This window comes from Magnolia sinica, chromosome 9, assembly GCF_029962835.1.
Source record: "Magnolia sinica isolate HGM2019 chromosome 9, MsV1, whole genome shotgun sequence".
NCBI classification, from domain to species: Eukaryota; Viridiplantae; Streptophyta; class Magnoliopsida; order Magnoliales; family Magnoliaceae; genus Magnolia; species Magnolia sinica.
Genome location: NC_080581.1, coordinates 22444471 through 22460690, shown reverse-complemented (window position 1 = coordinate 22460690; position 16220 = coordinate 22444471). Strand labels below are relative to the sequence as shown.

The 16220-nt window shown below is 38.8% G+C and overlaps 1 non-coding gene across 1 annotated transcript; it reads right to left on the bottom strand.

The window, feature by feature from the left end:
- Window positions 1-4068: 4068 nt before the first annotated feature.
- Window positions 4069-4175, bottom strand: LOC131257198 (small nucleolar RNA R71). Its single transcript, XR_009177211.1, has one exon. It is a non-coding gene; the product is annotated as a small nucleolar RNA R71 (small nucleolar RNA).
- Between the last annotated feature and the right edge of the window lie 12045 nt (window positions 4176-16220).

Genomic DNA, 16220 nt, shown 5'->3' with positions numbered 1-16220 from the left:
AGAAAACATCCTTTCCTAGTTCGGAACACCTCGAGCCATCATTGATGATGGAGGGTTACACTTTTATATAGGTCATTCAACAACTTAATGAAAAAATATGGTATCTCTCATAAAATAAGCACTCCATGCCACCCACAGACAAGGAAACAAGTTAAGATTTTCATTGGGGAAATTAAACAAATTCTAGAAAAAATGGTTAACCCTGACCGTAAGTATTGATCAATTCGCTTGACCGATGCTTTATGGGCTTACCGTACAGCTTTTAAGACCCACATTAAAATGTCTCCCTTTAAACTCGTCTATGGGAAAGCTTGCCACTTGCCTATCGAGTTGGAGCATAAAGCCTACTAAGATATTTGTTGAGGGTCAAATATTGCATATTAGACCCCAGTTATTGCTTGGATTTACGAACATGATACCGCTTAATGGCCCGCTTTAATCATGTTTGTGATGCAGAGTGTATTTACGAGCATGGACTGAAAAGGAAGCTTAAAGCATGGATTTAACGCTCTGATGACACTAAAGGCAAGGGACGGACTCCAGGGGACCAAGATCGACGGAATTACACTCCAAGGATCCGCGAAAATCGAGAAACTGAAGCTCAAGCGGCCTGAAAGTCAGCCAAAATGCAAGATCACTGGGTTTCCATCATCTGTTCGGCTAAAAACTTTATACATGGCTCGAGGACCAAAAACTAACCGTACACGTCAAATTTCAGCCATTGGATCCCTCTAGAAGTGGCCCAACGGACAGATCAACCCATAAATCAGTGATTTGGGACCCGCCTGGTATCTGAAAATGCTTCAATTTTATTCTCAATGCCTTAAATGAAGTGACACATCAAATGGACGGAGCAGATGTCTCACGAACATCACAGTGGACCCTACATGTACAGTGCGTGTACATAGTGTACACGCACCAGGCGTGCACCATACGGTCAGCCCGGTCAAAGACGGGCTGACCCGTCTTCTTCTTACGCAGGGACAGCGGACGGACGTTGTTCGTCCATTTTTGGATAGTGGGTCCCACCTATAGCATATTTTGATGATCAGAGCCATCCATGGTATCTCTGGGGTAGGGAATACCCTCACCTAGGTGGAATTTTGGACCCATACACGTGTATGCACGTGGATTGTTAAAAGAAGTAAGATGAACGGTGAATTGAGTTAGTACAGTGGGCCACACAAGAACCTACCAAAACTACTCATTCCTGACTGGATTTTCGCCAGGATTTCAGTGGACGGTGTGGATTTCCTAACTGAATTTAATCATGGGCCCCACCATCAGCACAGTGGAAGAAATCCTTTTTTTTTCTTCTCTGTTTACGCAAGAACAGAGCCTACGGACGATCTCTGTGGGCCACCATCATGGTCCAGATGACTGATCTAGACTGTCCATGAGAATCACGAGGGCCATATCACTCATGCCTAAGTGGCAAATTTTCAAAAGGTCCCGAAGATCCATTTTTGATCGTCCAAAAGTAAGATGGACGGTGGATGGATCTAGTACAATGGGCCATGCAGAATTTGAAGAAAACCCACCCTCCCTGACCAGTTTCTTGTCAGGAATCCAATAAACGAAGTGGATTTCTCTAAAGACATCATTATGGGCCCCACCGAACACATCAGTGCAACCTGCGTAAGGTTTACCCGCGTCCGAAAAATCCAGATTTTTTGTGGAGTTACGTGACCCAGAACGTGATCGGATCAGCGATCCGAACCGTCCAATGGAAGCCCCAGCCAGGTTTAACCCTATCCATGATGGAGGATGCAATAATCGGGACGATCAACATCCTGATTTTCAGTCCAAACGTAGCCTTTTTGTGCGTTGCTTGCTGTGAGAACAAAGTTGGTGCCGGAACCCTTTGCTGTGTAAAGAGGAGTGCAGAACTGACTCCTCCAAGGCGCTTGACAGCTATAAGAAAGAGAGAGAACGGGAAGAAGGGAAGGAAAAAGGAGGAATTAGAAGGGAAGCTGGGACGTGAAGCGTGGAGCAGCGAGAGAGAGTTTTATTTTTTTTCTCCTATTACTTTAATTTATTTATTTTATTTTCAAGAGATCTAGCCATCCATGTCTGGCTGAACCTCTTAGCTAGGGCTAAGAGGTGAAGCTTGTAGTTTGATGGGAGAGACTTTACTTGTGCCTCTTATTTAGACCGATTGATGTTGATTTTAGTTCAATTAAAAGGAATACTTTTAGCTTTTTTTAATGGTTTGTTGTGACTGAAATTACAATAGATCCGCAATGGTTTTATGTATTTCTTCCTCCTTTTGATGTTTATGACGTCAGGAAGCCCTGTTGTTCACCATCGTCTCATGGGATGGTCAGATGACGGTACCCTTCCTAACCTTCATGCATTGTTGATTGGTTGGTAATTAGTTTAATTCTGTTATTTGCTTTGTCTCCTGGGCATGGTTTGATGGAATCCATTCTAATTCATATACCTTTCATCGCGTGAAAACTAGATCAAGTAAGTTCAGTTTAATCTCCATGATTCTTGATGCAGGCATAAGATCTCCCTAATCTCTGCAAGTGGATCCTCTGAATCCCTAGTTTCCTTCTTCTGAATTCCTTAAGTTTTAGAGTAATATTTCACTATTATTCCTCAAAAATCATTCGATTTAGATTTCATCTTAATCTAGTTCTCGTTCCACTTAGTTTCAGATAACGTACAGGTATCAATCCCTTGGGATTCGACCTCGGTCTCACCGAGTTTATTACTACATCACAACCCTATACTTGAGGAGTGAACTAGTTTTTAGCGCTGTTGCTGGGGATTGACGGTTACGTTTTCTGAGATTAATTAGTTTTAGAATTTGGTTAAGATTAGGATTTTACTAACTTTAGGTTAAAGGTTTTTATTTTATTTTATTTCTAGGAACTAACCTGTTTTCCTATTTTGTAGGATCCTGACATAAACTTCTAAATTGGTAATCCCTTTCTAATTCCTCTATTCTTTCTAATTTTAGGTTTAGATTTTCTATTTTAGAAACCTTCTAATTTTGGAACTTTCCTTTTTAGAAACTAACTTTCTATTTTTATTTTTAGTAACTTTCTAATTCTAACTCTTTTAGAATCTAACTTTATTTCCTAAATTATTTTTAGAAATTTTCTACTTGTAGAATTTTTGTTTAGAAACTAACTTTCCTATTTTGTAAGCTTTTAAGATAGAAATTTCTAATTCGGTAAGCTCTTTCTCTACTTTCTATTTTTCATATCCCTTTTAGTAACTTACTTTCTAGTTTAGGACTTTCCTAATTTATTTTAGAAATTTCCACTTTCTTTTAGGAAATCTTTCTTTTAGAAATCAGTTTACTGCTACTCTCTTTTTTAAGGATTTCCTAATTTTAGCCCTTCTCTTTTTAGAATCTAACTTATTTTGTTTTATTTTTCAGGTTTTTAACTTAGGGACCCCAATTTGGTAACTTCTTTCCAACCCTCTCTTTCTTTTTAGACTTTCTTTTCCTTTCTTAGGATTAAGTTTTGAATTTGATTAAGGGCTGCGAGTGTTTCATGCCCAAGTGGCCTGTGACAACACTCGATGTCTCTTGACTGAAGGAGGATTGGTTGAGATGTTAACTATCCATCGTAAGACTAAACACCACTTGAAATCCCCTGAGTTAATTGAAGTGATGGCTGAGAACCAACCTCTTCTACCTCAACTCAGGGTGGAAGACATTCAGGATGAGAATGAGGTGCATCAAGCACCCCCGCCTCGTACTTTACGAGATTATTTACAACCAGCGGGGGTGAGTACGCCCTCATGCATGATTTTTTCTGAAAATGCAGGACATATGGACATCAAGCCAGGGGTTATCCAACTACTTCGTAAGTTCCATAGGCTTGAATCTGAAGAACCATATCTACATTTGAAAGAGTTTGATGAGATCATAGCCACTTTATATTTTCAAAATGTGCCTGAGGACACAGTCAGGCTGAAACTCTTTCCTTTTTCCTTAAAGGAGAAGGCTAAGACATGGTTACATTTACTATGTCCTAGATCCATTGGCACATGGAATGACATGCAAAGGGAGTTCATAAAAAATTTTTTCCACATCATAAAATAATTACCCTCAGAAAAGCAATCATGAACTTCACACAAAAGGAGGATGAAACATTTTACTAATGTTGGGAAAGATTCAAGGATTTGGTCAGTTCATGCCCACAACATGGTTTTGAAACATGGTGCATTACAAATTTTTTCTATGATGGACTGACATCTTCCATGCGCCAAATGGTCGAGACAATGTGTAATGGAGAATTCATTAATAAAAATGTTGACGAGGTATGGGATTACCTCGATAGTCTTACTGAAAAAACACAATCATGGGACTATTACCCAAAATCGAACACCATGTCTAAGCCGACTCAATCTAAGGAGAAAGGTGGATTGTATCTTTTGAAAGAAGAGGATGATCTCAAGTATAAAGTGACTACACTCATAAGAAAAGTTAAGGCCATGGAAGGAAAGAAGGATAAGGTTAATGAAAGTGTTTGCGGCATCTGTGATTGCAACATTCATACAACTGAAAATTGTCCTACAATACCCACCTTTCGAGAAGTGTTGAATGAACAATCTAAAGCTGTAAATAATTATCAAAGACCTTTCAATGGACTGACCTCTAATACGTACAATTCTGGTTGGAAAAATCATCCAAACTTTAGTTGGAGAAATGGACAAACTGCTACCCCTTAAAGTTTCTTCAATCAAAATCCAAATCAGGGGAAACCTCAAGAAGAACTGGTTCAAAATTCCATGCAAGAGCTGACCTAGGCAATGTGAGACTTTATGCAAAAGATGGATTCACGTATGACGGTTATAGAAAAGGGGATGCTTCCTGCACAACCGCTCCCCAATCCTAAACCGCAAAACGAGATAAGTGATCCCACTCTTCAAATCAAATGGGGCACGCTAAATCCATCACCACTCTTACGAGTGGGAAGATCATTGATAAAACCCTTCTGGTTAGGCCCGAAAAGCCTCAAGAACCAGAAAAGGATAACAATAATGAATCTAATGAGGCCCCACAAAAATTAGAACTGAAACTTCTAGAAAAGCTAGTTGCTCCATTTCCCCAACAGTTGGTTACACCAAAACCTCTCTCTAACTCTCAGGATATCCTAGAGGTGTTGAAACAAGTGAAAGTCAACATTCCTCTACTTAATGTCGTAAAACAGATACCTTCACATGCCAAATTCCTGAAAGACTTATCACGACCAAACGACGGCAGAGTATTCAAAAGAAGATCTTCTTGACTGAGAAAGTGAGTGTCATCCTAAAGCAAGACGTGCCACAGAAATTCAAAGATCCTGGTAGCCCAACCATATCATGTGTAATCGGGGACCATCGAATTGATCATGCACTTCTTGACTTAGGAGCGAGCGTCAATCTGATTCCCTACTCGGTATACAAACAGTTAGGTTTAGGTGAATTAAAACCCACCCTAACCACACTATAACTTGCTGATCGCTCTGTTCGTGTACTAAGAGGGATAATTGAGGATGTGTTGGTCCAAGTCGATAGATTTTACTACCTTGTAGATTTTATCATCCTGGACATCGAACCCATCAATAACGTGAGCACTTAGATTCACGTCATTCTTGGTCGCCCATTCCTTGCCACTTCAAACACAATTATCAATTGCAGGAATGGTATTATGACTATGTCCTTTGAGAATATGACATTGGAGTCAAACATCTTTTTCAATAATGGCAAAAACTTAGAGGATGATGACGATTTCCACGACATTAACATGATTGACACTTTAGTGGAAGATACGACACCTCTGACCTTATCCTCTGACCCTCTAGAGACGTGCCTGGCCCACTCCCATGATTTTGATGATGACATGATTAGGGAGACGTGTGCCTTGCTTGATGCTGCACCGATACTTGAAGTTAACCGGTGGAGGCCACAATTTGAAGAGTTGCCTCAAACTGATGTAGTGCCTCTACCGTCTAACCTCAAGCCGTCGAAGCTTGACCTAAAACCTTTGCCCTCTGATTTGAAATATATCTATTTAGGTCAAGATGAGACATACTTGGTGGTGATCTCTGCCCACCTGGAGAAAGAACAGGAGAGTATGCTCATATCTACTCTCATTGAGCATAAGGGATCCATTGGATGGACGATAGCAGACCTCAAGGGAATCGACCCCTCGATTTGTACTCACTGCATATATCTTGAGGATAATATGAAGACCTCTCGGCAATCACAACGTAGACTAAATCTGAACATGAGGGAAGTGGTTAAGGATGAGGTTCTTAAACTATTGGATGTGGGTATCATATACCCCATATCCGATAGTCAATGGGTGAGTCCAACTCAGGTAGTTCCTAAGAAGTCCGGGATCACCATCGTAGCCAATGCCAATAATGAACTCGTGCCAACTAGAGTTACTACTGGTTGGAGAATGTGCATTGACTATAGGAAGCTGAATACCATCACGAGGAAAGACCACTTTCCTTTGCCCTTCATTGATCAAATCTTAGAAAGGCTAGCTAGTCATTCCTATTACTGTTTTCTTGATAGGTATTTGGGTTACAATCAGATTGAAATCGCCCCTGAGGATCAGGAAAAGACCACATTTATATGTCCCTACGGCACCTTTGCCTACAGAAGGATGCCATTCGGATTATGTAATACCCCTGCCACCTTTCAGCGATGTATGATAAGTATCTTTTCTGACATGGTAGGAAAATATCTAGAGGTCTTCATGGACGATTTCTCTGTTTTCGGTTCATCTTTCAGCAAGTGTTTAGAAAGTCTTAAATGTGTGCTGAAAAGATGTGAAGAGAAGAACTTAGTACTTAATTGGGAGAAGTGTCACTTCATGGTTCATAAGAGAATTATCCTTGGACATATTATCTTGTCTAAATGAATCGAGGTGGATAAGGCAAAAATTGATCTTATCTGTAATCTACCTCCACCCAAGAATATACAGGACATGCGATCCTTCTTAGGACACGCTGGGTCTTACAGAAGATTTATAAAGGACTTTAGTCTCATCTCTCATCCTTTATGTAATCTACTTCAAAAGGATGCACCATACGAGTGGACTGAGTCATGTCAGGAAGCTTTCACTAAGCTTAAGGGCATGTTGACTAGTGCACCGATCATACAACCACCCGACTGGAGCCGTCCTTTTGAGCTTATGTGCAACGCTTCTGATTATGCTCTTGGAGCGGTTCTAGGTCAGAGAAAGGATAAGAGGCCCTACATCATTCATTACGTGAGTAGGACTTTAAATGCTGCCCAAGTGAACTACTCGACTACGGAAAAGGAACTCTTAGCTGTAGTGTTAGCCTTAGACAAATTTAGGTCCTACTTGATCGGATCTAAGATCATTATCTACACAGATCATGCGGCACTTAAGTATCTTCTTTCTAAGAATGATTCTAAGCCCCGCCTGATATGATGGATCTTTCTACTCCAAGAGTTTGATTTGGAGATTAAAGATAAAAAGGGAGTAGAGAATGTAGTGGCCGACCACCTTTCTCGCCTTAATACCTCTGATTCCCCTAAGGCAACCCATATCAATGACATGTTCCCTAATGAACAACTGTTCAGAATCTCCCATTTGCCTTGGTTCGCTGATATTGTTAACTATCTTGCCACAGGTTCCATACCGACGCATTGGACTGCACAAGGTAAGAAGAAATTCTTTACCAAGGTGCGCAACTTTTTCTGGGACGATCCATATTTATGCAAATATTGCCCAGATCAAATTCTAAGGAGATGTGTGCCAGATGACAAGCATCAGAGTGTCATCTCCTTCTGTCATTCACAAGCCTATGGTGGTCACTTTTCTGCTAAAAAGACCACGAATTTTATAGTGTGGCTTTTATTGGCCCGCTATGTTCAGGGACACTTATGAGTTTTGTAAGGCTTGTGAGCATTGTCAAAAATTGAGAGCATTATCCCATCGAAATATGATGCCTTTGAATCCCATCCTAATCATAGAAGCATTTGACTACTGGGGCATCGATTTCATGGGACCATTCCGCCAATCATTTGGAAATTTATATATTTTTCTCACCATAGATTATGTCACTAAATGGGTCGAAGCAATTTCGTGCCAAAATAATGACCATCGCACAGTCATTAAATTCTTAAAAGAGAACATCCTTTCGCGGTTCAGGATGCCTCGAGCCATCATTAGTGATGGGGGCTCACACTTTTGTAATAGACCATTCGAGAGCTTAATGAAGAAATACGATATCTCTCATAAGGTGAGCACCCCATACCATCCACAAACAAGTGGACAAGCTGAGATTTCTAATAGGGAGATCAAACATATCCTAGAGAAAATGGTTAGCCCTGACGTAAGGATTGGTCAATCCGATTGACCGATGCCTTATGGGCATACCATACTGCTTTTAAAACCCCTATTGGAATGTCTTCCTTTAGACTTGTCTATAGGAAAGCTTGTCATTTGCCTGTGGAGTTAGAACATAAAGCGTACTGGGCAATCAAAAATCTGAATTTCAATCTAGACAACGCTGGCTTGCTACGTAAACTTCAATTAAATGAACTTGAAGAAATTCGGAACGATGCATACGAGAACTCGAGAATTTACAAAGACAGATGAAGGCATTTCATGACCAACATATTCTACGGAAATCATTTACACCTAGTCAAAAAGTCTTTTTGTATAATTCTCGATTACATCTCTTTCCAGGTAAGCTTCGATCTTGTTGGACTGACCCTTACATTGTGGTCACTGCGTATCCTCATGGGGCCGTTGAGATAAGAGATCCTGACAATGGCAATGAATTTAAAGTAAATGGACATCGCTTAAAGCTATTGGTCGAGAAATTTGATTCGGAGGACATGTCCATACCTCTGACTGATCCTGTTTACCAAGATTGATCTCCTAGTCTGATGGAGATATAGGTAAGTTTCCTGTTTTCATAGGACTAAGGTAGTGTCTTTTATGCTGTTTTAGGATAGACGGTAAACTTAATGCTCCTGAAAGCCAACCCAACTTTTCATTCTGTTTCATTTTCTTAGTTAGTTAGTTCAATGTTTGTGGGTAACATTGCTGCAAACCCTCACGAGACTACAACTCGTCCACTAGGGGCAACCTAGGAGTTTAAAGGCTTGTTGCATACGCTAAATGCAATCGAGAGCACCTGCGAAAGTGTAGGTAGGATTTTATTTTTTTGTTATTTTTATATTACTTCTGTTGGTTTCTCTCTTGTGCTGACCCGCTCTTACGTAGATATTTTTGGAAAGCTTCTTGATTTTTTCTTCCAGGTACTATCTTTCCATCACTCCTCTTATATTTTCATTGTCCAATGTGCATTACATGCTTATTTCTTTTACATTGAGGACAATGTAGATTTTTAGTTGGGGGTGGGAGATTAGGCTACCTAATCAGTGTTTTCTTGGTCTTGAGCAGAAATTGTGAAAATTTTTCTAGAATTTCATATGAATTCGAAGTGATTTTGACGGCCATCTTGGATTTAGGATTACAAGATACGTGATGTTGGTAATTTATGACTCTTGGATTCAGTATCTTTTAGATTTCACAGTTAAGTTTGAATTGTTAATCCATGATTAGAGGTTTTAAACATTGATTGAGTCATGATTTCACAAGACACATCTTGCTTTCACATTAAGGTTTCAATTTGATATGGAAGGGTTAATTGGGTAATCACTAAGCATGTGAGGAACCAGCCTGAAAAATTTGCCCGTCATGATCAATTGAAGAAAAAAAAATACCTATTAAAAAAATTAGAAAAAAAAACAGATGCCTTTGTAAAGGGTTGTGCAAATAATCTTCACCATAGGTTTGCTCCCTATAGGTGTAGATTTAATTCCCCATAGTTGATATGCGAAAAGGGTTAGGTGTACAGTCTTCACCATAGGTTTGCTCCCTGTAAGTGAGGATTTAATTCCCCTTCTTAGCATTACTTGTACTACAAAAAATTAAAAGCTGAAGGAATGAAAGGACGATCTGTGGGGCTAATTTTGGTTATCATGAATTCACTTGTTGGCTACCAATGATATCCTGAATTTGAGAAGTGAGTTTCATGTTGATAAGCCGAGATTATACTATACACTCATGAAACTAAAAGTTTAGAATTATTCTAATTGATGGATTAATACTTTGAACTTAATTATGATGTTTTACTGTGTGCTTGAATCTAGGAGAAAGTTATGCCTAACATTCATGAACCTTAGAATTCTGAAATTTGAATAGTTTTTCAAAAATCACTCGAGAAACTCTCCTATGATTCTCAACTTAATTTTCGCATATTTTGCTCGGGACTAGCAAAATGCTAGTTGGGGGTTGTGTTGAGGGTCAAATATTGCATATTAGACCCTAGTTATTGCTTGGATTTAGGAACATGATACCGTTTAATGGCCCGCTTTAATCATGTTTGTGATGCAGAGTGTATTTACGAGCATGGACTGAAAAGGAAGCTTAAAGCATGGATTTAACGCTCTGATGACACTAAAGGCAAGGGACGGACTCCAAGGGACCAAGATCGACGGAATTACACGCCAGGGATCTGCGAAAATTGAGAAACTGAAGCTCAAGCGACCTGAAAGTCAGCCAAAATGCAAGATCACTGGGTTTCCATCATCTGTTCGGCTAAAAACTTTATACATGGCTCGAGGACCAAAAACTAACCATACACGTCAAATTTCAGCCATTGGATCCCTCTAAAAGTGGCCAAACGGACAGATCAACTCATAAATCAGTGATTTGGAACCCGCCTGGTATCTGAAAATGCTTCAATTTTGTTCTCAACGCCTTAAATGGAGTGACACATCAAATGGACAAAGCAGATGTCTCACGAACATCACAGTGGACCCTACATGTACAGTGTGTGTACATAGTGTACACGCACCGGCCGTGCACCAGATGGTCAGCCCAATTAAAGATGGGTTGACCGATCTTCTTCTTACGCAGGGACAGCGGACGGACGTTGTCCGTCCGTTTTTGGATAGTGGGTCCCACCTATAGCATATTTTGATGATCAGAGCTGTCCATGGTGTCTCTGGAGTAGGGAATACCCTCACCTAGGTGGAATTTTGGACCCATACACGTGTATGCACGTGGATCGTCAAAAGAAGTAAGATGAACGGCAAATTGAGTTAGTACAGTGGGCCACACAAGTACCTACCAAAACTACTCATTCCTGATTGGATTTTCGCCAGGATTTCAGTGGACGGTGTGGATTTCCTAACTGAATTTAATCATGGGCCCCGCCAGCAGCACAGCAGAAGAAATCCATTTTTTCTTCCCTGTTTACGCAAGAACAGAGCCTGCGGACGATCTCTGTGGGCCACCATCATGGTCCAGATGACTGATCTGGACCGTCCATGAGAATAACGAGGGCCATATCACTCATGCCTCTGTGGCAAATTTTCAAAAGGTCCCGGAGATCCATTTTTGATTATCCAAAAGCAAGATAGACAGTGAATGGATCTGGTACAATGGGCCATGCAGAATTTGAAGAAAACCCACCCTTCCTGACCAATTTCTCGTCAGGAATCCAATGAACGAAGTGGATTTCTCTGAAGACATCATTATGGGGCCCACCAAACAGATCAGCGCAACCTGCGTAAAGTTTACGCGCGTCCGAAAAATCCAGATTTTTCGTGGAGTTACGTGACCCAGAACGTGATTGGATCAGCGATCCGAACCGTCCAATGGAAGCCCCAGCCAGGTTTAACCCTATCCATGATGGAGGATGCAATAATCGGGATGATCAACATCCTGATTTTCAGTCCAAACGCAGCCTTTTTGTGCGTTGCTTGCTGCTAGAACAGAGTTGGCGCCGGAACCCTTTGCTGCGTAAAGAGGAGTGCGGAACTGACTCCTCCAGGGCGCTTAACAGCTATAAGAAAGAGAGAAAGAATGGGAAGAAGGGAAGGAAAAAGGAGGAATTAGAAGGGAAGCTGGGACGTGAAGCGTGGAGCAGCGAGAGAGAGTTTTACTTTTTCCCTCCTATTATTTTAATTTATTTATTTTATTTTTAAGAGATCTAGCCATCCATGTCTGGCTGAACCTCTTAGCTAGGGCTAAGAGGTGAAGCTTGTAGTCTGATGGGAGAGACTTTGCTTGTGCCTCTTGTTTAGACCGACTGATATTGATTTTAGTTCAATTAAAAGGAATACTTTTAGCTTTTTTTAATGGTTTGTTGTGACTGAAATTACAATAGATCCGCGATGGTTTTGAGTATTTCTTCCTCCTTTTGATGTTTATGACGTTAGGAAGCCCTGTTGTTCACCATCGTCTCATGGGCATGGTCAGATGACGGTACCCTTCCTAACCTTCATGCATTGTTGATTGGTTGGTAATTAGTTTAATTCTGTTATTTGCTTTGTGTCCAAGGCATGGTTTGATGGAATCCATTTTAATTCATATACCTTTCATCGTGTGAAAACTAGATCAAGTAAGTTCAGTTTAATCTCCATGACTCTTGATGCAGGCATAAGATCTCCCTAATCTCTACAAGTGGATCCTCTGAATCCCTAGTTTCCTTCTTTTGAATTCCTTAAGTTTTAGAGTAATATTTCACTATTATTCCTCAAAAATCATTCGATTTAGATTTCATCTTAATCTAGTTCTCGTTCTACTTAGTTTCAGATAACGTACAGGTATCAGTCCCTTGGGATTCGACCTCGGTCTCACCGAGTTTATTACTACATCACAACCCTATACTTGGGGAGTGAACAATATTAAAAATTTGAATTTTAACTTAGACAACGCTGGCTTATTGTGAAAACTTTAATTGAACAAACTTGAAGAAATCCAGAACAACACATATAAGAACTCGAGGATTTACAAGGACAGGATTCTATTACTGAAACATCTTTCAGAAATCATTCACACCTGATCAAAAAGTCCTTCTGTACAATTCTTGGTTACATCTTTTTCCGGATAAGCTTTGATCTCATTGGACTGGCCCTTTCACTGTTACGAATGTCTATCCTAATGGGGCTATCAAGATAAAGAATTTGATGAATGGCAATGTTTTCAAGGTAAATAGACATCGTCTCAAGCCACTTGTTGAGAAGTTCAATTCGAAGGATATGTCCATGCCTTTAATTGATCATGTGTATCAAGATTAACCTCCTAGTCTTCATACTAACACATCTACATGTTAAGAATTTTGGAAAAGCTTCAATTCTCCTTCTTCAGGTACTACCTTTCCATCCCTTCTCCTTTCTTTTTGTTGTCTCATTTGCATTTCATGCATATATCTTTTACATTGAGGAAAATGTAGATTTACGTTAGGGGTGTGGATTAGTAAACTAATCAGTATTTTCTTTGTCTTTGAGAAAAAATCTTGAAAAAATTTTAATTTTCCTAATTAAAAACTTATTTGGAAGATAATAATTTGTGCAGTTAAGAATGCCTCGAGTATAATAATAAGATAGAGATTAAACTTTGAATTGTTGGAGTTTGATCAACTGAGTAGACTATCACTTAAGCTTTCTCATCTAATAGACTAAGAGGAAGTTTAAATATCATGTTGATCTAAATCACAAGATACAGTCAATTTATTTTCTGTGAATCATGCTAGAATTTCTGATTGTTATTATGTGAATCATTGATAGATGTTGAGTGGGAGTTTGGAGAATTTTATCCACGTTAAAAATATGAAAAGAACCAGTTAAAAAATAGAGTGATGGACCAAAAAGGTCATATATAATGAAAAGATTGGAATAGAATGAAGATGAAAAGACTAAAAAGAATGAATAAATAAAAGTAACCGTTGAAATAAAATTAAAAACTAAAACAAGAAGAAAAATGGGATAAGTTCGGAATCAGCACTTGATTATTCAATTAATCTTGAGATGATGAGCATGGATAACAATATGAAACAACAATATTTTTTATGAAAAGCAAGTTGGAATTCATTGAGCATATCTTGTTTTTATGAACATGATAACACTCAATGGGTATATTTTATACATGTTCGTGTTGCAAGGTGAGTTTAAGAGCTCAGATTGAAAAGAATGTTAAAAGCATGAATTTGATGCTCAAGAATCACCAAGGTAAGGGATGGATCTTAGTAGACCAAGATTGAAAATTTCAAGACCTAAACATTCAAGGAAACCAAGTGGAGAAGGAAGGAAGTCGAAAGTGTAAAGTGCAAAAATTCATACAATCTGAACTTCACTGTTTATGTCATCGACTAGATTGACTGCCGGTCGATGACATTGAAGACCTTTTCGATTGCTCAAAGACTTGTTCGATGACATCAAAGGCAATTTGATCATATTGAGATTTTTGTGGATTTTTAGAGCAACTCACTGGAACACTCTGGACACATTCTCGATTGATCAAACACCTTCGATGACAACGAAGTTATGTTCGATGACATGAAGAGTTACGCAATGCAAAAAAGGTGTTATGCAATGTGAAAATGTACAACTTCTGAATTCAAGTTACGCTCGATGACATTGAACGCGTTACGCAAAGTGCGTAAATTTGTGGCGATTTTTAAAGACGGTCGGACAAATGCTATAAATATGGGTTCTTTGAGGAGTTCTAAACATGAATTAGGTATTAAGAAGTAGAGCCAAAGAGTGGAGCAGCCTCCCAAGACTTTTTCTTCATTCTTTATTTATTTTTAATGCTTTTGTTTAAGGTTTTGAATCTAATCATGTCTATGGTTGGCTAAACCTCTTAGCTAGAGCTAGGAGGTGAAGCTTATAGCATGTTAGGATGGTTTTCTTGCTTTGATTCTTGTTCTTGTTGAATCTCATCGATTTTTAGTTTGATATTAAAGGAATATTTTCAATTTTCTATGATTTATTGTGATTCAAATTATAATAGATGGTGTGATAGCTTTGAATACCTTCTTTTCATGTTTTAAGATTGTGTGATTGGTAAATCCTGTTATTCACCTTCGTCTCTTGGGCATGGTAGGATGATGGAATATCTTCTAATCACCACAATACTCCTTCATTGAAGACTAGATCAATGAAAAGTTCAAAGATTCAATTTAATTGCTTTATCTTCCAATTGGATATGATAGGATAGGACACCAATTCCAATTGTGTTCCTTAAATCAAGTAAGGTAATATCCTGATAGCTACAAGTGGATCCTTAGCACCTAGTTCCCACCTTTCAATTAATAGTTTAAATTAACATTATTAACAACTACTATATTTTATTCTAGATTTAGGTTTAGATCTTCTTCTAGTTATACTTCTAGTTATTTTCAAAATACATACAAGTTTAGTACCTGTGGATTCGACCTCGGTCTCACAGAGTTATTACTACATCGCGACCCTACACTTGGGGTTGTGAACACTCTCATTTGCTTCATTCAACTCCCTTTTGTCCCCCAATTCTGATGACAATACGTTGCCAATGTTTCACCTCCAAGATCAACCATATTGCATGTGATGCTTCTTTTGGTGACCAAGGTGATGGGATGATGGTAAATTCTCGTACAATTAGTATGATAGTTGTAATCCTAGGGGATTTACCTAGATGGATCTTCTAAAGAACACTACCAAAAAACTAGAGAAAGGCTACAGATAAAAGCCGTAGCCATAGACCTATGGCTACAGTTTTAGTCCGTAGCACGACCATAGTCGTAGGTGCCGTAACAATAGGTCTTGAACCTATGGCTACGGATTTAATCCGTAGCTATAAATAACAATAGCTACAGATATAATCCGTAGCAATTATATCTGTACCGAAAACTACAAACAACTATGGATATTATTTGTAGCTAAAAGCCCATATCAATTTGCCAAATTTAATAATGGCTACAGCTGTCAGATTACCAGCTACGGTCAATATCCGTAGCTATTTTGTACATTAAAAAAATATATACAATCATTTGTTCATTCAATTACCACCTGCGTAATCATTCATTTATTCTATTATAATCAATTACAATCATTCATTCATTCAATTACAATCAATTACAATCATTCATTCATTCAATTACAATCAATTATAATCCTTCATTTAATTAATTACAAACCTTCCTTCAATCAATTACAATTACAATCAAGTATAATCCTTCATTCAATCAATTGCAATTACAATTACAAAAATGTTGAAAATACAAATCTTCAGCTTCATTAGAGAAATTTGGTCGACTTCACCTTGAAATTTCAATGATAAAGAATTGAAAGCGAAGATATCTTTTGACGGTATGATATTTTTTCACAAGTAAATAGGCCTTTTTCAGTCATCAACCCATCACCCACTTGAAGAATCAAAAACCGAT